At 43.9% G+C, this 25,324-nt stretch overlaps 1 protein-coding gene across 1 annotated transcript in view; it reads right to left on the bottom strand.

Moving 5' to 3' along the window:
* Positions 1–25,324, bottom strand: part of PITPNM3 (PITPNM family member 3) — a 762,997-nt gene that overhangs the window by 352,854 nt on the left and 384,819 nt on the right. The gene's annotated exons all lie outside the window — the stretch shown is intronic.

Genomic DNA, 25,324 nt, shown 5'->3' on the forward strand with positions numbered 1-25,324 from the left:
TCACTTACACAGTAGCGAAAGTTTAAGGAAAAAGAGCAGAGCTCCTTATTATTCGAACATGACATGTGTTTATCGATTTATAAAAGAAGAATATGTCCCTGAATGATTGCAGAGCACAGGATGAAGGATTGAGCCATCTAACTGCAGAAGTTACTCAGGTGTAGACAGCAATGGGACCAAAAAAAGATCACAACAGTGTCTGATAAGAGAGAATAGCCAAAAAATAAAATACCGCTGAAGACAAGCTTTAATTTCGAATTTGTAGTGCAAATGAGAATATTTTACAAGCTCATTTATTGCCATTGAGAATCTGTAAAATGATTATCTATGTATAGGAAGGCTTTTGATGACCCAAAAAAGGGCTTTACTGAAATCTACAAGTAGATGAACTTTGCTCAGAGATCTCAGGATTCCCATCAAAAATTCACTGTAGGCAGAGCATAGATCATTGATGACATGAGGCATGTGCACCAGTGGACCCCCCCCCCCCCAAGATACTTAGCCAACCAATCAAAGGGGGACATAGCGAGTGGTCATTTTTAGGCGTCAGCTGCGCGAGTGCTTTGGCCCATACACGTGCTAATTTTTTATGCCACCACCTGGAGCTGCATGCTGGCAGACTTTGTTACTCTATGGCCCCATACACACGAGAGGATTTATCCGCAGATACGGTCCAGCGGACCGTATCCGCGGATAAATCCTCTCGAGGATTTCAGAGGATTTCTATGCGATGGCGTGTACACACCATCGCATTGAAATCCGCGCTGAAATCCTCTGCCGATGACGTGTCGCGCCGTCGCCGCTATTATGACGCGGCGACGGGCGCGACGCTGTCATATAAGGAATTCCACGCATGCGTCAAATCATAACGACGCGTGCGGGGAATCCCTTTAGACGGATGGATCCGGTAAGTCTGTACAGACGAGCGGATCCATCCGTTGGAATGGATTCCAGCAGATGGATTTGTTGAGCATGTCAGCAAATATCCATCTGCTGGAAATCCATCCCAGGGGAGATTTATCCGCGGATAAATATCCGTTGGCGTGTACACACCATAGGATCTACCTGCAGAAACCCATTTGATGGGATTTATCTGCGGATAGATTCTATGGTGTGTATGGGGCCTCAGTGGATGCAGAGGATATTTGGACACAGCCACTCATCCCAAATTGGTAGGTGTGCAGAGGTTCATACACGGTCCTGTACGAACACTGTCTGTTTGGGGCTGCACCACTGCGTCTGCACACCTGTTAAATTAGAATGAGCAGCTGTGTCTGTACAGCCACTATAGAGTAACTTAACCACTTGCCTACAGGGCACTTATACCCCTTTCCTGCCCAAGCCAATGTTCAGCTTTCCGCGCTGTCACACTTTGCATTGCGCGGTCATGCAACACTGTACCAAATTAAATTTTTATATTTTTTAAACACAAATGGAGATTTCTTTTGGTGGTATTCAATCACCGCTGGGGTTTTTATTTGCTAAATAAACAAATAAAGGCCAAAAATGTTGACATTTTTTTTTATAGTTTGTTATAACATTTTGCAAACAGGTAATTCTTCTCTTTCACTGGTGTGTGCTGATGAGGCTGCATTGATGGGCATTTATAGGCACTGATAGGCTGCACTGATGGGCACTGATAAGGCAGCACTGGTGGGCATTGATACGGAGGCACGGATGAAGCTGCACTAATAGGTGTCACTAATGGCCACTAATAGCTGGCACTGATGGGCATGGTTTGGTGGCACTGATAAGTGATAAGTGTTGTTCTGGTAGAAAAAAGCATGACAGGGAACAATTCGTGAACTCCCTTACAGGTCGCTCCAGATAAAAAAATCGAATGACCCACTCACACTGTACAGGCCACAGTGCCCTTTTAAATGAGGTCTTGAAGGGGTTGTAAAGGTTTGTTTTTTATTTTCTAAATAGGTCCCTTTAAGCTAGTGCATTGTTGGTTCACTAAACTTTTCCTTCGATTTCTCTTCTAAATATTTTTTTTCTTTGTCTGAATTTAGAACTTCCTGTTTTTCCTCAGTAAGCTTTCCACCATCATCCGAGCGGTGAAAAGTCAGTCACAACAGCTTACTGAACAACTTACTGAGGAGGAACAGGAAGCTATGCATATTAGCTCCCAGAGTACACTGCTTCAAACGGGAAGTGACGGAATGCCCGTATTATTCCCGCAACGTTGGAGACCGGAAGCCTCTTCTATTACAGAGGTACTGTACATTTATAGCAATTGAAAACATCGGTTTTTAACATATTTTAGGACGCAAATATAAAAGAGGCAAGGTTGTAATTAGGGTGGAGCTCCGCTTTAAGGTCGATCTATGACCAAAATGTGTTTAGTTTAAATGAAACAGTACATGGTGAAACTACCCCTCGGGTTTCTTTTGCTTTCTTTGCTAAAGCTTCTAATGCTTACTGTGAAAAACTCATTGGGGTAGATTCACGTAGCTGCGCTTTAAGTTACGGTAGCGCAGCGTATTGTATTTACGCTACGCCTCCGCAACTTACAGGAGCAAGTGCTGTATTCACAAAGTACTTGCTCCGTAAGTCGCGGCGGCATAGCGTAAATGGGGCCGGCGTAAGCGCGCGTAATTCAAATTGGGAAGGGGGGCGTGTTTTATGCTAATATGTGATGACCTGACGTGATTGACGTGATTTACGAACGGCGCATGCGCCGTCCGTGTACATATCCCAGTGTGCATTGCTTCCAAGTACGGCGCAACAACGTATTGGTTTCGACGTGAACGTAAATTACGTCCAGCCCTATTCGCTAACGACTTACGCAAACGACACAAACAATTCAAATTTCGAAGCGGGAACGACGTCCATACTTAACATTGGCTGCGACACCTAATAGCAGGAGCAACGTTACGACGAAAACGATTACGCAAACGACGTAGAAAACTACCGCCGGGCGCACGTACGTTTGTGAATCGGCGTAACTAGTTAATTTGCATACTCTACGCTGAAAACGACAGGAGCGCCACCTAGCGGCCAGCGTGAGAATGCACCCTAAGATACGACGGCATAAGAGACTTATGCCAGTCGTATGTTAGGCTAATGTCGGCGTATCTAGCTTTCTGAATACAGAAAGAAGATACGCCGGCACAGCTTTGAATTTACGCGGCGTATCTATGGATATGCCGGCGTAAATTCTCTCTGAATCTACCCCAATGTGCAGTGAAAATTAGACTAAGCATTTTCAATACAGGAGAGAAGCCAGCACAACTGTCCAAGGTAAGGCTGGAAACCTGGAGTTCAGGGTTAGGCTGTCTGGATATGCTTCCCTTGACATGATCTATCTGTGTACATCCATGTAAATCTATGGGAAAAAAAGATCTTATGGCAATTGAATCTTATTGCTCTCGTGAAAGCATTCTTATATTTACTGCCAACGTAAGCCTTGAAAATACATCAATTATTCATAGAGCTGGCATCTTAGGCAATGCCTGCAATGTCTGCCCAGTATGAATGACTGTATGTGTCAACACCTTACAGTATACCCAGACTGGTCAGTATTTGGTGCCAGCTCTGTTTAGTCACCAACATACAAATTGTCTAACAAATTAGTAATGGCCATCTGTACTACAGTATAATGACTATAAATATAAATATATAAATATGCTAAAAACAGCACATTCAGTTGAGTTTAGTATTATTCATTAGTGGAATGATTACTCTGGGAACTTAAAGTGGAGGTCCGCCTAAAAAAAATATTTAAAGCCAGCAGCTACAAATACTGCTGCTGCTGACTTTAAATTAATGGACACTTACCTGTCCAGGGTGCCCGCGATTAATCGCTCGGCTCTCGGCTGCCCCCGATGCCATCCTCGGTGAGGGAATCAGGAAGTGAAGCGCTGCGGCTTCACTTCCCGGGTTCGCTACCGCGCATGTGCGAGTCATGCTGCGTGTCCTCACTGGTCCCCGCTGTCTTCTGGGACCTATGTGTTTCCCAGAAGACAGCGGGGGGGAGTGGTGTGACCACGGGGTCTATGCCCGGAAGTGGGTGCATATATCTGCACCCCCCTCCCCCCTGAAAGGTGCCGAAAAGCGGGGGGTTCCATTTTTGTGTGGACCTCCACTTTAAAGCAATATTAAATTCAAAAGCAAACATTTATTATATTTTAGCTTACCAATTCTTAAATGTGATGTTTTCAAAGTTTTTTTTCAGTTTACAGGGTTGAAACAAACCATTTACCACCGATGGGGGTGCTTACATGGCTTTGATTTATTCATGTAAAACCTTTATCCCAAAAGGAAAACAACAGTTTGTTGTAACTGCTTTAAAGAGTAAACCATATATTGGCTTCAATTTGTTAGTGTATTTAACCCTTTCTCTGCCAGGCTCCATTTTTAAACTCAGCTGGCCAGACCATTTTTGCAATTTTTCCATTGAGATTTAAATTTTTCCCTTACAACTTTCAGAGTTTGTAAAAGATCTTCTGAAGGCACATGACCAGTAAAAAATAAATAAATAAGGTGCTACTGATTTTTTGGACCCAATGATATTTGCACAACATGTTTATCAAAACAATATTTTCGCTAAAAATACACTAAAGTCATTGGGCCAGATCCACGTAGCCTGGCGCATTGTTGCGTCCGGCGTAGCGTATCTCTGATACACTACGCCGCCGTAACTTTCAGCGTATTTTCCTTATCCTCAAAGAATTTGCGCCGTAAGTTACGGCGGCGTAAGGGTGCGCAATTCAAATGGATGTGATGGGGGCGTGTTTCATGTAAATCCGTCTTGACCCGACGTAAATGACGTTTTTTTGAACGGCGCATGCGCCGTCTGTGGGGGTATCCCAGTGCGCATGCTCGAAATTAACCCGCAACAAGCCAATGCTTACGACGTGAACAACTTACGCAAACGACGTAAAAAATTAAAAATTTGACGCGGGAATGACGGCCATACTTAACATAGGATACGCCTCATATAGAAGGGGTAACTATACACTGAAAAAAGCCTTACGGAAACTACGTAAAAAAAATGCGCTGGCCGGCCGTACGTTCGTGGATCGCCGTATCTAGCTAATTTGCATACTCAACGGCCAGCGAAAAATATGCACCTTAGATCCGACGCCGTACTTAGACATATGCCAGTCCGATCTAGCTCAGCTTCAGGTGTACCTTGTTTTGTGGATACAAAACAAAGATACGCCGGAGCAAACTAGAAGTTACGCGGCGTATCAATAGATACGCCAGCGTAACTTCTTTGTGGATCTGCCCCATCATTAGCAGATAAAAATACAGCGAATTTTGCAAAATTCATACTATATATAAAAGCTAGCTTGTCTTGAGTTATTGAATAAAAAATATTTTGTAAATTAGCGATCCATTGCCGCTGATTTTTTAAGTTTCGTATGCTTGGCCTCAAGCCAGAAGGAATCTTTTAGGACCACCTGGCTTTCCAGACACATAGGCCATCCATGCGACTTCCTTGTTTCAGCATCCTCCTATGTTCTCTTTTTAGAGACTGTGTACTTTTTTTCCGATTATTGTTATGTATTAATAATATCTTTTTTTTTTCTAATATGTGTTTTTTTAATGTGATTAAATAAATTATATATTTATTTTTGGGTCTTATACCGCTTTAAACTGTCTGTATTAGGAGATCAAAAAATGTTTTTTTTTTTTTTTTGCCTAAAACAAAGAATAGAATAGAGCCTGCCAAAGGCAAATATTTAGTTATGGCAGATTAATTTCTACTTAGTTATCAATGTTTGAATAAGCAAATACTTTACATAAATATTTACCTAATTGATCCCAATGTTATGTAGAAATATATATGCAGAGTACAACTTAAAAAAGAGAAATGAATTCAGAAATCATATATGTATGTAAGGTTTATGCTGCACTTGGTGGATGGCAGTATTGACAATCCATCATTGACCACACTCCTTAAAGGGGTTGTAAAGGATTTTTTTTCTTCCCCTAAATAGCTTCCTTTACCTTAGTGCAGTCCTCATTCACTTACCTCATCCTTCCATTTTGCTTTTAAATGTCCGCATTTCTTCTGAGAAATGCTCACTTCCTGTTCTTCTGTCTGTAACTCACCACTGTAATGCAAGGCTTTCTCCCTGGTGTGGAGAAAGCCTCTTGAGGGTGGAGGGGGTGGACAGGCAAGTCAGGACACTCTCTACTTTGCAGATACAGAAAGGAGCTCTCCTACGCTGTCGTATCTTAACTGCATATTTAAGCTGGCCGCTAGGGGCGTGTACGCTGATTTACGCCTAGAAATGTGTAAATCAGCTAGATACGCCAATTCACGAACGTACACCCGGCCGTCGCATTACAGATACACCGTTTACGTTAGGCTTTTCCCAGCGTAAGGTTACCCCTGCTATATGAGGCGTAGATGAAGCATACCAATGTTAAGTATGGACGTCGGGCCAGCGTCAAATTTTCAGTCGATTACGTCGTTTGCGTAAGTCGTTTGCGAATAGGGCTATGCGTAATTTACGTTCATTGGCTTTTTGCGGGTTAATTTGGAGCATGCGCACTGGGATACTTTCACGGACTGCGCATGCGCCGTTCGGAGAAAGCGTCATTTACGTGGGGTCACAATACTTTTACATAATACACGCCCACATCTTCCACATTTTAATTAGGCGGGCTTATGCCAGCCTATTTACGCTACGCCGACCGCAACTTTGCTTTGAGAATACTGCACTTGCCTCTCAAAGTTGCGGAGGCGTAACGTAAATAGGATACGTTACTCCGGCACAAAGATGCGCTCTCCTACGTGAATCCGGGCCATAATCTTTATTTAGTCAGATACTTTTTATTGAGTTTAATCTTTCCTTAAGTATACACATATACAAATAAAACATAAAACAGATGTCCACACAAAACCAAAAACGAAATAAGTAAAAAAACGAATCAATAAATTAAAAAAAAAATGTAATCCAAGCATAAACAGTGCCAACAATTGTGCAAAGTTCAACACAAAAGAAAGGTATTCATTCAATGATCAAATACATAATAAGTCATAAAAACACACGCATGGTAAAGCAACAATAAGTGCAAATTACTAATTCTCTATACAATTCAGAATTCACACATCGTGTTCCAGCACTCTAAGGCCTCGTACACACGATAGGATAGCCAGAGGACAACGGTCTGAAGGACCGTTTTCATCGGTCAAAACCGATCGTGAGTGGGCCCCATAGGTTATTTAACCTTTGGTTAAAAAAATAGGAACTTGCTTTAAAATTTAACCAATGGACGCCTAACCGATAGGTCAAAACCGATCGTTAGTATGCAAAAGCATCGGTTAAAAACCCGCTCATGCTCAGAATCAAGTTCTCTGGCTATCCTATCATGTGTACGAGGCCTTACAAACACATCACAAATTGCAAGTCTGCAGCAAAACACTTGTGCCCATGTACATTACACATGTCAGTAGCAAAACGCAAATGCTCATGTACAATATACATGTCAAATGCCCATGTAGAGTACATACTGTATGTCAGCGGCAAAACATTTATGCTCATGAACACTACGCACGACAGCACCAAAACACAAATGCTCATGTAGAGTACATATTTCAGCAGCAAAATACTTTTGCCCATGTAAAGTACATATGTCAGCAGCAAAAGACAAATGCCCATGTAGAGTGCAAACCTCCCAACTTTTTGAGATGGGAACAAGGGACACCTATTAGAGATAGTATGTAGGCATAGGACACACACCCTGTCACGCCCTCTTAAAGGTGAATTATACAAAAAAAATTACTTAAACCCACAAATGTTTTTCTTTACTATTTCTTTATACATACTTTTGAAATGTACAAATGCAGCACACCCTTATCACCCCATGTGCATTAGCATTATCCAGGGGCGGCACCTGGTTGGGGGTGCCAGTGGCCAGTGTAAATACCCCCATTATATTAAATGAAAGGTTTAACTTTAGGAACACGTTACACCTGTATTTAGGGTGTAATGTAATATGCTCTTAATCAACTGTCTCCCACCACCAGAGCCTCTTTCATGTGACAGCAGGTTGCATTCTTGCATGTTTGAGCTTTGGGGTGCAGACTTTAATGCAATAGGCTGCGCTCACCTATGGAAACTGGGTGAAAGGTTTAGCATTGGGTAACACTGTTTGAAAGATAAATAGTGTATTTTATATACAACTATATAGACCAGACCAAAATGAGGGACAAATTAGGAGAGAAGAGGGACAGAGGTACTCTCTTTCAAATCAGGGACAGTTGGGAGCTATGAGAGCGCAGACTGTATGTCAACAGCAAAACCCCAAAAAAACATGTTCATTTGACAAGATATATGTCAGGAGAAAAAAACAAATCCCTATGTACACATACTCAAATTTATGTCAGCAGCAAAACACAAAATCAAAGCCACCCACATTCTTCTCTGCAGACTTTTTTATGCCGAGTTGTGTTTATTTCTAAAGTGTTTTACAGAAATTAGTTACTGTTCCCTGGTGAAGAGATAGATTACAGAAGTTTGTTTCAAGTAGATAGGATCAGCATGGACCTATCGAGATGATTTATAGCACTAGGAAGATTTAATCTGCAGCAATAGTGCAGTGTCTAACAATACAAGGTATTTTTAGATGTCAGGAGGAAATGTTAACCTAAGGAGATCATAGGGCTTGCACACAAATTAGTGTGGAGGTAAAAAGGCAATCTCTCCAAACCCCATATCCCCTTCCTGTGAGTTCTCCTGCTGGATCTGGCAAAAGGCAGCACCACCTGCAACCCCCAACCCTCAGCAAAAAGTGCCTCTGAGGCCCCGTACACACGTCCGAGAAACTCGACGGGCAAAACACATGGTTTTGCTCGTCGAGTTCCTTGTGAAGCCGCCGAGGATCTCAGCGAGCCAAGTTTCCTCATTGACTAACGAGGAAATAGAGAACATGTTCTCTATTTGGCCCGACGAGATCCTCGTCGGTTTCCTCGGCCAAAAGTGTACACACGACCGGGTTTCTCGGCAGAATACAGCTCCGATCGAATTTCTGGCTGAATTCTGCCGAGAAACTCGGTCGTGTGTACGGGGCCTGAGACCACCATAGTCTCAAAGTCTCAACCACTTACATCCAAGTGTTAGGCCTCGTACACACGACCGAGAATCTCGTTGTAAAAGAAACATTGTTTTCCTCGACGAGGTTCTTGTCAAGCTTGACGAGATTCTTGTCAAGCTTTTTTGTGGCATACACACTGTCGAGACAAAATCTCGTTGTTCTCAAACGCGGCGACGTACAACACGTACGACGGCACTATAAAGGGGAAGTTCAATTCCACTGGCGCCACCCTTGGGGCTGCTTTTAGTTATCTCATGTTACCGCGTGTTAAGTAAAAGTTTGGTGAGAGACGATTCACGCTTTTCAGTCTGTTACAGCGTGACGAATGTGCTATCTCCATTACGAACGCTACATTTACCGAAGGTGCGATCCCGTCTCATACTTTATTCTGAGCATGTGCGGGTTTTTAACCACTTGCTTACTGGGCACATAAACCCCCTTCGTTCCCAGGCAAAATTTCAGCTTCTGGCACTGCGTCGCTTTAACTGACATTTGCGCGGTCATGCGACGTGGCTCCCAAACAAAATTGACGTCCTTTTTTCCCCACAATTAGAGCTTTATTTTGGTGGTATTTGATCACCTCTGCGGTTTTTATTTTTTGCGCTATAAACAAAAAAAGAGCGACAATTTAAAAAAAAAAAAATATTTTTTTTTTACTTGTTGCTATAATAAATATCCCTTTTTTTTTAAAAAAAAAACTTTTTTTTTTCTCAGTTAAGGCCGATACGTATTTTTCGACGTATTTTTGTAAAAAAAAAAAAACGCAATAAGCGACTGGTTTGCGCAAAAGTTATAGCGCCTACAAATTTGGGACCATTCACATTTATACAGCGATCAGTGCTATAAAAATGCACTAATTACTGTATAAATGTGACTGGCAGGGAAGGGGTTAACACTAGGGGGTGAGGAAGGGGTTAAATGTGTAGCCTGGGTGTGTTCTAACTGTGTGGGGGGAGGGGGGTGACTGGGGGAGGTGACCGATGCTGTGTCTCTATGTACAAGAGACACAGATCAGTCTCCTCTCCTCTGACAGCACGTGGAGCTCTGTGTTTACACACAGAGCTCCACGTCCCTGCTGTTACCTGCCGTGTCACCGACGATCGCGTGTACCCGGCGGACATCGCGGCCGCCAGGTACACGCATCGGCTCCCCAGTGATGCAACGGCACAGTGTTTACCCGCTGCGCGCCCCCCAGAGGCGCGCGCGGGTAATGCTTTGAAAAAGACGTCCAAAGACATCCAGTTGGCACCTGAGAGCCGCGCTGTTGACGTCTTTTGTCAATAGCGCGGGTCTCAAGTGGTTAAAGCATTCACACGAACGTGTTTCTCGTCGTAAACCAGCCCGACGAGAACCACAACGAGAAAATTGAGACTCCCGACGAGAAAAGGGAGAACATGTTCTCTTTTTTTCTCGTCGAGATCCACGACAGTTTTCTCAACGAAAAACATACACACGACCGTTTTTCTCTGCAAAAAAAGCTCTGCCAGCATTTTTCTTGATGGTTTTCTGCTGAGGAAAATGGTCGTGTGTACAAGGCCTTACAGGGAGGTCCCACAATGTGGAATTTTATTGATGCACAGTGTCAGAAGAGATGGCTCCCCAGTTTTACTCTTATCCCTGAGACAGGGTAGACTAGAGATTAATGTTTGCAACTTTGGAACATCTTGGCATTGGGCCAAGAATGATGCAATGGATAACAGTGTTGTACTACCATCCAGCAGCAAAGGTGCACATAAATGGCCACTTATCTCAATCTTTTGAGTTGTTTAATGGAACAAGACAGGGATGTCCTTGCCCCCTGTTATTTGTTCTGCCTTTAGAACTTGTGTTAGCTTTGATCTGGGTGAATGTAAACATAAAAGAGGTAAGAGTCGGACATGGAGGGCCAGATTCACAGACGAAGTACGCCAGCGTATCTACTGATACGCCGGTGTACTTTCAAATTTCCCGTGTCGTATCATTGTTTTGAATCCTCAAAACAAGATACAATGGCTTCTGGGTTAGATCCGACAGGTGTACGTCTTCGTACGCCTTCGGATCTAAGATGCAATACTTTGGCGTCCGCTGAGTGGCGTTTTCCGTGTCGGGTATGCAAATTAGCAAATTACGACGATCCACGAACGTCGCATTGTCTAACATCGTCTGTAGTCGGCTTTTTTCTGGCGTATAGTTAAAGCTGGTATTTTGCGGCGTTTACATAGACTTGCCATGTTAAAGTATGGCCGTCGTTCCCGCGTCGAAATTTGATTTATTTTTTTGCGTAAGTCATCCGTGAATAGGGATGGACGTAAGTCACGTCGAAGTTCAAAAAATAACGTCGTTGAGACGTCATTTCGCGCATAGCACGGCGGGAAATTTCGAAACGGAGCATGCGCAGTTCAATCGGCGCGGGGACGCGCTTCATTTAAATGAATCACGCCCCCTACCCACCGATTTGAATTCCGCCGCCAAAAATACACTACGCCGGCGTAACTTACGGCGCAAATTCTTCCTGGATTCGACTTAGCGCCAGGTAAGATACGACGGCGTAGTGTATCTCTGATACGCTGCGCCGTTCTACATGTCTGTGAATCTGGCCCGGAGAGTGCAAGGTTGCCGTGTATGCAGAAGACGTACTCTTTGATTACCCAAACCCAAGATTAGCCATGCCAAAAGTCCTAGAGGAACTAAACCAGTATGGGGATCTGTCAAATTTCTAAATCGATGCAACCAAGTCAGACATGTTGAATATTTCAGTCCCAAGAAAAGAACAGAAAGCGATACAACCCACATTCTCCTTCACAGGGCATAGAAAGGAACTCAGATACCTACAAATGAAACAGCTGGCTTCGTTTAGTGACTTATATAAATCTAATTACATTTTGCTACTTAAATCAGTTAAAGAAAAGTTGAATTCCCTCAGACATAGACCGATCTTGTGGCTGGGAAGAATCAACACAATTAAAATGAGAATACATCTCAAGATACTTTATAAATTCCAGATGCTTCCAATAGCATTACTGCTAATTTATTTAACAAAAATTAAGATCAATTATACTGAAATTCATTTGGTCACATAAGCGCCCAAGGATCCCTTATGTTGTGTTGGTTAAAGCAGCTGTATAGTCCCATAAATGTATTTTTTTTGTCATCTGTAAGGCAAAAGGCATAATGAGCTAGTATGCACTGCATACTAGCTCATTATGAAATATTTACCTTAGAACGAGGTGTCCGTAGCTGGCATTTTGCCTCGGCGTGTCTTCCGGGTATATCGCGGCTCCAGCGCTGTGAATGGCTGGAGCCGCAATGTCGTCACACCCGCGCATGCACGTGGGAGACTTCTTCTTCCCGGCAAGGTCAGGCGTCTGCCGGGCCTTAAGCCGAGAATCCCCTGTGCGAATGCGCCGCTGCAGTCAGCAGCTCATTGCGAGGGGAATATCTCTTAAACCCTAAAGGTTTAGGAGATATTTTTTTAACTACAGGTAAGCCTTATTATAGGCTTACCTGTAGGTAAAAGTTCAAAAAATTACTATACAACCACTTCAAGGCAAAAAGGGAAGGAGGAATAGGTTTGCCAGATTTTAAAAACAGTAAATAATGATTAATTGGGTTCAAAATAAAATGAATAAAAGTTGGTTTGGGTCTGAGGAGGAACAGAGTAAAGCAGATCTAGAGATGATGTTATGGATTCCACACATGTGAGCTTTTACCAGGAATACCAGATGTAATTCTAACACTAGAGCTCCTCTGTAAATCTAAGGTGGTAACCTGTAAAGGCTTTTAAAGCGTCACCCATGGATAGTAAAATGTACATTGTTTATCGCCGTTGCAAAGGCGTGCACAATTTTAAAGCATGACATGTTTGGTATCTATTTACTCAGTATAATATAATATTTTATAAAAATGGGGTTATGTATGGTGTTTTTTTTTGCATTAAAATTCCAAAAAGCTCAACAATTTATTCTCTAGGGCCTCTGCTTTAAAAAACGTATAATGTATAATGTTTAGGGGTTCCAAGTAATTTTCCAGCAAAAAATACTGATTGTTACATGTAAACAAATAGTGGCAGAAAAGGCCTGGTCTGGAAGTGGTTAAAAGAGATGTATGTTTTTTTTTTTTTAGAATTATACTTACCTGGGTAGATGCAACATCGGTCCGATGCTGCATCTGTCCCCCAACACCTGTAACACTGAGTCTTGAGCGATCCAACACCGCTGATCGCTCAGTTCTCACAGCTCCGTGAGCAGAGACACACAGTAATCACACCTCCTTGATTAGTGACCACAGAGAGAAAGCTCACAGTACTGTGGTCATCAGGAAACAGACAGCCAGGAAGTGTGGAGATCAGAGAAGAATTACAGCAACTTGAGAGCAAAAACGAACAATAAGGACATAAAAACAGCACTGCATTAAGGTAAAGGAACATCAAAATTTCCTTTACAACCCCTTTAAGGCAGAAATGGGGGACAATACCTCTGGATAAATGGAGGTATGCAAAAATTCAGCATTTTATAACTCTACTTCCTCCATTAAGCAATGGGACAATTTGTTGCCAATAGAGAAGCTATTTTCCTCCCCAGCTTTCAAGTCCTATAGTATATCTTGGGTATCGTACTCTGGTAAAAGAGTAGATGGCAGATAGTATAACTATAAAAAAGTCTTTACAGTACAACCAAGGAAGGAACCTAGCAACGAAGTACAGTCAAAATAAGGCATTGTTACATAAGAACTTAGCTGTTGCATTTTAAAGAATACTGTAAAGTCACCTTTGGGAACATGTTACAGGTTCCATCCATTTTTAAGCTGGAACACATAAACATGTTCTCAGTGCTGCAGCTGCTGCCTGATCCCCACCCTTCCCTGTGACAGCAGTACAGCTCTGTGTGTGAATGAACTACAACAGTGGTCATCAACCTTGTCCTCAGGGCCCACTAACAGGCCAGGTTTGCAAGATAACTGAAATACATCACAGGTGATATCATTTGCTGCTCAGTGATTGCAGTATTCTAGTCTGCATCTCCCCAAGGTAATACATAAAACCTGGCCTGTTAGTGGGCCCTGCAGGACAGGGTTGATGACCACTGAACTACAAGACCCGATATCCTTTGCGGCTGTCGGCTTGTAGTTCTCAAAGAACGACCATGGGGCTGTGAAGTGCCGTGGTAGGTTATTGTTACTTCCCGTCAGTGTATCTACTTGCCCGTATGGGATGTATGGGTACACAGATACACAGAAAGATCTGCAGAAGACTTACATGGCACCAAAGATTCTTTATAGGTTCCATAAATAAGTAAATAAATGCACATTTTTTTACCAGCAAAAATAAATAAATTTGCATTTATTTATTTTTTATTTTTTAAAGTGAACTTATCCTTTAAATACATTTTGTGACTATAGAGCATGTACAATGGTTCTAAAATGCCATTGGGAGTGCATTGATTGACTACTAGTAAAACAGTTTTTCAAGGATGGTATGAAACAGGTCGACCGATATGGGTTTTTCTCTGGCCGATGCCGATATTTTGAAATCGGTGCGGCCGATGGCCGATATATGATGCCGATTTTTGCGGCTGATATTTTAGGCCGTTTTTTTTTTTTTTTTGTGGCACTGGCTCGTGGCACTGGATGACACGAATTGGCACTGGAAGATGGCACTAGCAGAAGGCACGGATTGGCAGGTGGCACTTATTGGCACTGGCAGGTTGCACTGGATGGCACTGAAAGATGGTACTAGCAGATGGCACTGATTGGCAGGTGGCACTTATTGGCACTGGCAGGTGGCACTAATTGACACTGGCAGGTGGCACTGATTGGCAGATGGCACTGGTTGGCACTGGCAGATGGCAGGTGGCACTAACAGGTGACCCTGGCAAGTGGCACTGGTTGGCACTGACTGGCAGGTGGCACTAATTGGCACTGGATGGCAATAGTTAGCACTGACAGATGGCACTGGTTGGCATTGGCAGGTGGCACTGATGGCTTTAGTTGGCACTGGTAGGTGGCACTGGATGGAAGGTGGCACTAATTGGCACTGGATGGTGGCACTGGTATTGGCACTGGCAGGTGGCATTGGCAGATGGCACTGGATGGAAGGTGGCACTAATTGGCACTGGATGGTGGCACTGTTATTGGCACTGGCAGGTGGCATTGGCAGATGGCACTGGACGGAAGTGGCACTAATTGGCAATGGCAGGTGGCACTGGTGCAAACAAATAATGACACCCCCCTCAGTACAGACCCCCTCTCCCTCCAGTATAGACACCCCCCTCCTCAGTACAGACCCCCCCTGCCCCCCGTTGTACAGACACCGGACAGCGGTGTGTGTCCCACGAGCGTGGGCCCCTCCTCCTCTGTGGGTGTAAACAGAGAGGAGGGCCGCCGCGCTGGGTGTACCAAGATGGCCGTGGCTCCGGAGTTAGGCCGAAGCCGCAACCTTTCCTGATGCTGTGACCGCGGCGGCAATCCGCGGATCCGCGGATTGCCGCCGCGGTCACAGCATCAGGAAAGGCCACGACTTCGGCCTAGCTCCGGATCCATGGCACCGCTAGCGGCCATGTTAAATATCGGCCTAATTTGGATAAAAATCGGCCAATGCCAATTTCTCCAAAACGGCCAAATATCGGCCGATATATCGGCCTGCCGATATATCGGTCGACCTCTAGTATGAAACACCATATTCTGCATACATTATCTCCTAATGTTATCTCCTAAATTTTCCCATTCTTCATTATACAGACTTGGCCAGACAAAATCAAAAATGAATAAAATATGTATTTTAAGATTTTAAGAGTATATATTTTAAGAGTCCAATAAAGAATTTGGTCACTGCTCTCTCTAAAAAGGCCTTTTCAATGTATTACTTCTGAAGAATACACAGCGCATGTTGCACAGGAAAGGTTGAACTCTTTAGGACGGAATCATTTATTTCAGTCTCATCAGCCCATTGTAGATCTTGCTTATGTCTGCATTTGCTGAACTCATTTTTCAAGGCAGTGTTTACTTCAATGGAAAACATTGTGCCAGCCTACTTTCATCATTCTCCAGAAAAAGGAATTTTTAATTTCCATTTCACTCTAATGTTAATGTTACAGCTATTCTTATTTGGACAATGTGATGTCAGATTTATAGCCAGTAGGTTTTATTTATGATGAAATCCACATTTTGCAACAAGATAAAGAAGCACATATTTTACCATAATTAGATTAACACACAAGTTTATACTTTATAAATATTAACCAGTATATTGATGCTGTCACAGAGATGCTTTCAAACTCAAACAAATCTGCTAGTAAATCTTATATAAACAATTGCATTTATATTCAAGGCATTGCTCTCCTGAATAGAGAGAAGAAGCTCATCTCTGGTGGATAGGGCTGCATTTATCTCTTTAGCCACCCTAGGCCAATTACCTTGTTTTACCCTACCACCACAGTTAACTGGCTAGCCTTAAGGCCCGTACACACAATCCAATATTATGGCCATAATTGTCTGACTGACGTGTTGTGCCGGATAATCCGACCGCGTGTATGCTCTATCAGACAATTGTTGTCTGAATTAACGACAACAAATTTTGGCTGTTCATGCTCGCCAACTGTCTGGCAATAAATCTGTTACATTGGTTTATCAGATCGTGTGTACACAAATCCGTCCAACTAAAATCCAAAGTACAAATACGCATGTTCGGAAACCAATGCTAAACATCAGACAACAATAGCAGAAGTTGCCCAAAGGGTGGCAGTAAAGAGCTGAAAAACCACGTGGTTTGGTGAATGTTGGCTGAAAATGTTGGGCCGTGTGTATGCAGAACAAGTTCACGGCCAACGCCCTTCAGACCAAAATTCACGGAAAAGTCCGCTGGAAGTCCAATCGTGTGTACGAGGCTTAACACTCACACCATATGTAGTGCAGAGCTGGGACTGCTCTTGCTGTTTGGTCCCAGATTCCATTCCCTGATAGGCACACAGCAGCCAAGCACAGGTATTTCCAATTCACTGAAGGCAGAAAACAGGCTGTGCATGTCTTTTTTTATGGTTTTTATTTTGTTAGAGAGTGGGGAAAGGGTGAAGGTGAGCCTAGGGATACTTCAATAAACTTTAACAACTTGCAGTAGAGGACACTTAAAGGAACACTAAAGGTTTGTTTTTTATTAGATCAATTGATTGCTGTAAGCTAGAGCATTTAAATATCACTTACCTCGTTTTTCCTTTTGACCTCCAAAATACAGTAATCCAGGTTTGAAAATGCCATTTCCTGTCACTCCTCTTCTTGCTTTCCACCAGCATCTGAGCCGTTTTGCATGGTGGAAAGCAGAATGTGCTCACCCCCTCCCTATGACTACAGCCCTGCGTGAAGATGCTCTCTTATCCCTCACAGGCATGGAGGCTGAGCCTAATGGGAACTGTAGTTCCCATTAGGCCGTGATGTAGCATGAATGCGCACCGCAAACCAGGAAGTCAGTGAGAATAACGATTCAGGAGTGACGGAGGTGAATAAAACAACTCGATTTCAACAGGTATCAAACTAGTTATAATGCAAAACATTACTTTTTACTTTAGCAGCTACCGTCAGACTTTAATTTAAGAGGAAAATATTTTTGTCTTTACAACCCCTTTAATCTGAACTATTTATTTAGGGTAAATGCACCCCTTTAAAGTGAAGGTGAACTGGTACTAAATAGGGGCTCCTCACCAGAAGTATAGTCCTGAATGTGCAAAGGAAAAGCTCTCCCAAAAGAGTCCAAAAAAGTCTCTAGGCCCAGAAAGCTGGTACTCATGGTTTCCTGAATACTGTGTAGCTGCCTGTAGTATCAGTCAGTTGCTGTACTTGGGATTGTCAGTGTCCTGGAGGCTTAGAATAGCTATCTGCAATCTACAGTCGGGTAGGCCAGAGGTCCCCCAGCCAAGGCAGCCAGCCAAGCTGGAAAATAGATAAAAACAGAGGGCGCCCTGGCCTAGTGCATTATCAAACGACAATTTTATTAGAGATAAAATATAACTACTCACAAACATAAATAGTATGCATGTAGCTACAATTTCCCAGCTTTGCCAAAGCCTCCCCCAAGTTCCCCCTGAAAAAAAGCCATGGATTTTTCTACAATAAAACTTTTTTGGACGTGATTGGACGATCCATAGTGTGCTGGTGTATATGTTCGATTATTTGATGTTTCCAGGACCCAACTGGTAATCGCTGCAGTATCCACCAATTTTTGAGCCATTTTACCAGGAACGTGTGAAACAGGAATATTGATCAGCATTGCACACACAGCCATTAGCCCCCTTCCCCCTACCAATGAAGGAGGGGGTCGCAATTTTCCATCTTTGCCATGGGCACTGGATGACCTTGTCCTGGAACTGCCACAGTGCATTAACTTGAGTTTCTTCTAATTACTTTCCTGTTTTGCATCTCACTTAAAAATCAATATATAATCATCACAGTATGCAATTTTTTATCTGTCCTTAGAAAAGATTTTTTTTTGCATTCCCTTGTTGACGTTATCCTAAGTTGTGTCCTTCACTAAGCATGATGCATTGTCTTGCACTTTAGGATTCCATACAAAGAAGCCTTGTTAATGACTTTATTAGTATGTCAAAAGTGATTAAAATAAATATAGTTTGGTTATAATTTAGTAGAGAAAACAAATTTGTAATTAATGATAAAAAGAACAAAGCCTGATTGGATATGTTGTAGCTGACTGAACTTGATTATCAGAACTCGGAAAGTAGGTTGTGATGTCCTTTGGTACAGGAACTCAGAGGCCTTTTTTTGTACATTGTAGCTCAATTACTCTACTAAAATCATTAAAGATTACCCTAGGGCTAGACGAGCTATTAAATCTATTTGTGAGAAATTTAACAACTTGCTGCCCCTCATCTCATGAATGGCGCATAGTTTTAGTGTGAAGCAGATACGGTTACAGACAACAAATTGTTCAATCTGTCAGTAGCAAAGAAATCTATTATTTTTTTGAAACCCTAATTGGAAAGCTGAACTTTGGGATAAGAAAATATTGGCCCAGATTCTCAAAAAAACGCCTATCTTTAGGCGGGCGTAGCGTATCTCAGATACACTACGCCGCCGTAACTTAGAGCGGCGGGTCCCGTATTCAGAAACATCTTCCGCTCAAAGTTACGGCGGCGTAGTGTATCTGATACGGCGTAAGCCCACCCAATTCAAACTAGGCTGGTAGGGGGGCGTGTTGTATGTAAATGTTTTGTGACCCCACGTAAATTACGCTTTTATCGAACGGCGCATGCGCGCGCATGCTCAGTATCACGTCGAATTTTCAAATTAAATTGCGCCCGCTCAATGCCTAGTCGACGTGAATGTAACTTACGTCGAGCCCCATTCACGGACGACTTACGCAAACGACGTAAAACGTGAAAAATTTGATGCTGTTCCGACGTCCATACCTAACATTGGTACGCCTCATCTACGTCTCATAGAGCAGGGGTAACTTTACGCCCAAAAAAGCCTTACGTAAACGATGTAAAAAAATGCGCCGGGCGCACGTACATTTGAGAATCGGCGTATCTAGCTCATTACCATATTCAACGCGTAAATCGACGGAAGCGCCACCTAGCGGCCAGCGTAAATATGCAACTTAGATACGATGGCGTAAGAGACTTACGCTGGTCGGATCTAAGACAAATCTATGCGTAACTGATTCTAAGAATCAGGCGCATAGATACGACGCCTCACACTCAGAGTTACGACGGCGTATCTGGAGATACGCCGGCGTAACTCCTACGAGAATCTGGGCCATTGTCTAAAAACAAGAGGCATTTATAGTCTTACTTGTATCTTTGTGTGCTTTGTGTATTTCTTTCAGATCTGTGCAGTAAGTGAGCATAAAACGTTGCCTCTGTGCAGGAGCTTCCTTAATGAAGACTAGTCACTGCTACTCTCCCTGCTTGTGCAGGGTGACTAGTCTTGTCTCTGCCTCCAGGCAGCCTGTAGTGGGTGGGCCTGCTAGGTCCCTCCCACAGCTCGGCACTCCATATAGGTTATGGGCAGCACAGTTTGTTTATGATAATAACTGGGTATGCAAAAGCATTTGGTGCATACAAAGTGGACTTATGTTCTTTGTGGCTCTAGAGGAATATATTTAAATGGACGTTTTTGTGCCTGAAAATGTAAAATGTTACTAAACCCAGGACTGTCTCCCACAATACACATGGAAATACAATTATTTTAATGAATATAAACTGCTAAATACCTTCTCTCAGTGGTATATAGCAGTCTTATGACGTCTATCAGTGTCCGGCCAAGCACTGGTTAAAGCATGTAGGATGAGTTTTCATTCTCCTCTGACTGTCCTATGAGGCTGCAGAACCTTGGCCCTCTGTCTAGACAGTTCTGATTGGCCCTGTGCTGATCACATGCACCCTCCCAAGAAAAAAGTCTCTCTAGCAATACACACCAAACTGAGCATGTGCACAGTGACCATAAAGTGGATGTAAACCCATGTTCATCCTTTCTAAACTACTGTCATAGGGCCATATTCTCTAAAAATATCCGCCTGCTGCGCTTAGGGCACTTACACTCCGCTGTCCCAACTTACTGGAGCAGGTGTTGTATTCCCCAAACACTTGCTCCATAAGTTGGGACAGCGGAGTGTAAGTGTCCCGGCGTGGCCTGGCGGATCTCCAAGGGGGCGTCTTCTATTCAAATGAAGAGCGCCCCCGATGCGAAAGAACTGGGCATGCGCCGGGCTGCAAAAAGCCCAGTGCGCATGCTCCAGTTTTCGGCGGAAAACGTCAATGACGCCGACGTGTGCGTCATTGACGTAAAGTCGTATTCAAGAACGACTTACGTAAACGACGTACCCGACGAAAAAACACGACGGGGACCCGACGCCATCCGTAACATGGCCTACGCGAGACTTGCGGAAACTTACCCCTCATATAGCAGGAGTAAGTTTCCGCTTACGCAAACGACGTTAGCGATGGTTACGCGACGCGAACTCGTTCGAGAATCGGCGTAGAAGGATCATTTGCATATGCAAATGACTCCTTCACGTAAATGCCATCTAGCGGCGGCCGGCGTCATTGCATTTAAGATCCGCCAGTGTAAGTGACTTACAGATGGCGGATCTTAAGTGTATCTATGCAAAAATGATTCTGAGAATCAGGAGCATAGATACACTGGCCAAAAAAGGGAGTTACGATGGAGTATCTGACTTACTCCATCGTAACTTCATTGAGAATATGGCCCATAGTGCTGATCTATAAGGATTTACATGCCTCCTGCATGTATCCTTACCTGTCAAATGTCTCCCCTCTGTCTGTTATAAGAACTGAAAAACTGCAGATTTTGTGGGTGGATCTGTTGTCTGGAGCTCTGTGGGTGGAGTCGTGATGTCAGTAGACTCCCCGCCCTCCTCTACATTCCCCTTGCCAATATGCATTTTCTATTGTGTATTCCTTACACTAAATTCTGCTATGATCCCTAACATCCAGTCAAAATCCTGAAAAGTAACAACATGACTTCAGAAAAGGAGTGGGGGTGGGAATTAAAAACGAATGCCTGTCTCCAGGCTAGTGCATGAGATATGTAAATAACCTGTCACTCACAGCAAAGAGGCGGAACGGACTAAGGTTTTTCTCTGTAAGTCCGTTTTATTTCACTGAACAATAAAAGAGGATTGCTCAGAGCTGGATTAACTCTGTGTGGCAAGACTGGGCACAGATGATAGGAAATCTTATACTGTACATTGTGACATCAAAAAATATATTTTTTTTTTCAGGTTTACATCGACTTTAAGGCACATTACTATCAAAAGGTGGATTGGGGACTGTGGAAGAAGGGGAGAATCAGAGAAGATAGGAGCAAACAGACTTTTTATACAATAAAAATAATTAACTCCTTAGGTTCCACTGGGAGTATAAGAAGAATGCTTTACTGGATATACAAACTGATTTTACTGTTGTGGGTTTAGTAACACTATAAGCTTTAATCAGTGACGGTAACAAGCGTTCACTAAACAGAAGCCTGCCTTTTATATTAGTTGTAATAGTAGCGTGTAGTAGAAATGAACTGCTCATGAGTGAAGCATTGTGTGATCATGTGCAATTTGTTTGTACTACATTGCTACTAGGGTAGCTCACATTGTAGAGAGTCATGTCTTACATCTGCGTAGTGGTCTATCACTAGTCTTAGCCATTAATATCTTGTTATTTTGGTAGTTTGACTGAGTGATAAAAAAAATCTAATGTGTGTTTCTGCACTAAAATTAAACCTTCAGGCTAGGTTCACATCTATGCGAATTGGATGCAGGTTTCTCCACATCCAATTTGCATAGCAGGAGAATGTGACCGACTCTCTATGGAGCCGCTTCACATATCTATGGGGCAGCTGCGGAGCGCACTGCACAGAAACGCTGTGCACATTTGGCTCAGTTTCAGGGACGAATTCAGGCAAAGATTCAGCCCTGATTCATCCCTGAAACAGAGAACAGGGGCACACAGCATTCCTGTGCGATCCGCGGCTAGTTTAGGTGTGAACCGAGCCTCACTGAAGAAGTATGAAGGCTGCCATTGCTAATTCTCCTTCAGAAAATCTTAGCTCTCTGACTGTTATGGTCATCCAATTGCTTCACTACTTACTAAATCACTTAATCACATAGTTTAGAATGGGAGTCGGCAACCAGTCAATTGTAAACTAACCATTGACCTATCTGTGCTAAGTGCCGCTCATCCTCATGTCAGAGCAGAGAGCGGGAGGCAGCAAAGCTCAGGGCAGAGGGCGGGAGCTGCTCCAATTAACTTTTCAAGTTTCAAGTTACCTGGCAGGTGATTGATTGCTGGGATGCAGGGCAGTCCTAGCAACAAATCTCCAGCTTGTTAATATGAAAAGTTGATTCCGGCAGCTCCTGTTCCCACCCTCTGTCAAGAAATATGCTGCCTCCCGCTCACTTGGGGGGGGTGGTTTGATGTTTAGTGGGACGAGAACACTACTATGGGGGGGGGGAGAAAAAACAACTGTGGGGACACAGGACACTGTGGATGCAGCTTTGGGGGGCACAGGACACTATTGTGGGGGGGGGGGAGCAAAGCATGCTACTGTGGGGGGGTGATACGAAGGGGGACAGAGGACACTGCTATGTGGGGCAGAGGTCATCACTGTGTAAGGGCCACAGGACACTACTGTGGGGGGCACAGAATACTGCTTTGGGGGGCATAGGACACTACTGTGGGGAGCACATGACACTACTGTGGGGGCAGAGGACACTACTGTGGAAGGGGGGTGATGGGATAGGGGGCAGTGCTATTGGGGAGCTGAGGACACTGCTTTGGGGAGCACCTGATCCTACTGTGGGGGGGACTGAGCAGAGCATGCTACTATGGGGGGTGATAAGAAGGGGGACAGAGGACACTGCTATGTGGGGCAGAGGTCATCACTGTGTAAGGACCACAGAACACTACTGTGGGGGGCACAGGATACTTCTTTGGGGGGCAGAGGACACTACTGTGGGGAGCACATGACACTACTGTGGGGGCAGAGGACACTACTGTGGAAGATGATGGGAAGGGGGCAGTGGACACAGCTATTGGGGAGAGGAGGACACTGCTTTGGGGAGCACAGGACCCTACTGTGGGGGTGGGCAGTGGGCACTTCCATTGGAGTGGGCAGAGGGGCAGAGGACACTACTGTGGGGGTTGATGTGAAAGGGCACAGAGGTCACTACTGTGTGGGGGAAAGAGGACACTACTGTGGGGGGTGATGTGAAAGGGGACATAGGACACCACTTGTGGGGGGCATAAGGTCAGAGGACAATGCTGTTAGGAAGCAGAGGTTATTACTGTGTGGGGGCAGAGGACACTGCTTTGGGGGGCACATAACCCTACTGTGGGTGAGGAGTGGGCAGAGGGCACAACCGTGGGAGGGGGCAGAAGGGCAGAGGATACTACTCTGGGGGTAATGTGAAAGGGGGCAGAGGTCACTAATGTGGGGGGGGGGACAGAGGAAACTACAGTGGGGGTGATGTGAAAGGGGGGCAGAGGTCAGTACTGTGTGTGGGAAAGAGGACACTACTGTGGGGGGTAAGGTTAAAGGGGACAGTGGACATCACTGGGGGGGAGAAGGGCAGAGGACACTACTGTGAGAGATGATGTGGAAGGGGGCAGAGGACACTACTATGGGGGTCAGAGGACACTACTGTGGGGGTGGTGTGAAGGAGGGCAGAGGAAAATAATTTGGGAGGGGGGCAGAGAACATAGTTTTGGGGGAATCATGTGAAGGGGCAGAGGACACTACTGTGGAGAGTGATTTGAAGGGGGACAGTGGACACTACTGTGAGGGGTGATGTGAAGCGAGGCAAAGGACACTACTGTGACACACTGTTCTTCAGGCCATCATTTTTTGGGGGGCTTGATCGTTTATTTTAATTTTTTTAAAGGTTGCCACACCCCAGGGATCTTTGAACCCTTTCATGTTATCCAGGTAGATCTCTGCCTCTCAAAGGTTGCCTACCCATGGTTTAGATGTTCTGAATTTGTTGTGACTTTCCTAATCTGCCTGCTTGTAGCCAGGTGCAGTCTACTTTCTCCACTGCCGGCGGAGACTAGCAAATTCTTCCATTAACACAAACAAGTTGGATGGAACCCCCCCCCCCCACCAGGACATAATATAGTGACAGCGGCACCCTGCCGCTGTCCGAATACACTGATCGTTGTGCTGCAGCCATTCACTGCGACCGCTGATCAACAAACGTTTTCCAATTTGTACATTCAACAGAAGTCAATTTAATGCTAAACTTCTGTTGAAGAGGGACAGCCATGCATTGATCGTGTAGCCAGGCTCTGCTGAACCAGCCAAATTTATATGGCCAGCTTTACTCTCTCACCTTGAAACCATTATTTCTATGCTGACGATACTCAGTTATACTGTACAACCATATTAAACTGGATTCAAAATTGTCTGTTTCTCCCCTATTCAACTGTTTCTTTGACATTGGCTCAACCAATTAGTATAAAATGATATTAAAGTGTCACAATGCACAAAAATTCTTATATCATGCAGTAATATTCAAAACAATTCATATATCATATAGTGATATCCACATATAAATAAGATGTTCATATATCATCTAGTGATGTCCACATATAGATAAGGAAGTGCAACAAAGTTCATATACTGAAGTGTCCAGAAGTTGATCCCAAATAGTACACAGATGGAATATCCACAATGGATCACAGTGATATCCACCTCCAGACAATCATCAGAAAGGTTTGTATGCAAAAATTAAACTTCAAGTGCATCCACAGTGTGCTAGTTCCACCGCCACTAT

This window comes from Rana temporaria, chromosome 2, assembly GCF_905171775.1.
Source record: "Rana temporaria chromosome 2, aRanTem1.1, whole genome shotgun sequence".
NCBI lineage: Eukaryota > Metazoa > Chordata > Amphibia > Anura > Ranidae > Rana > Rana temporaria.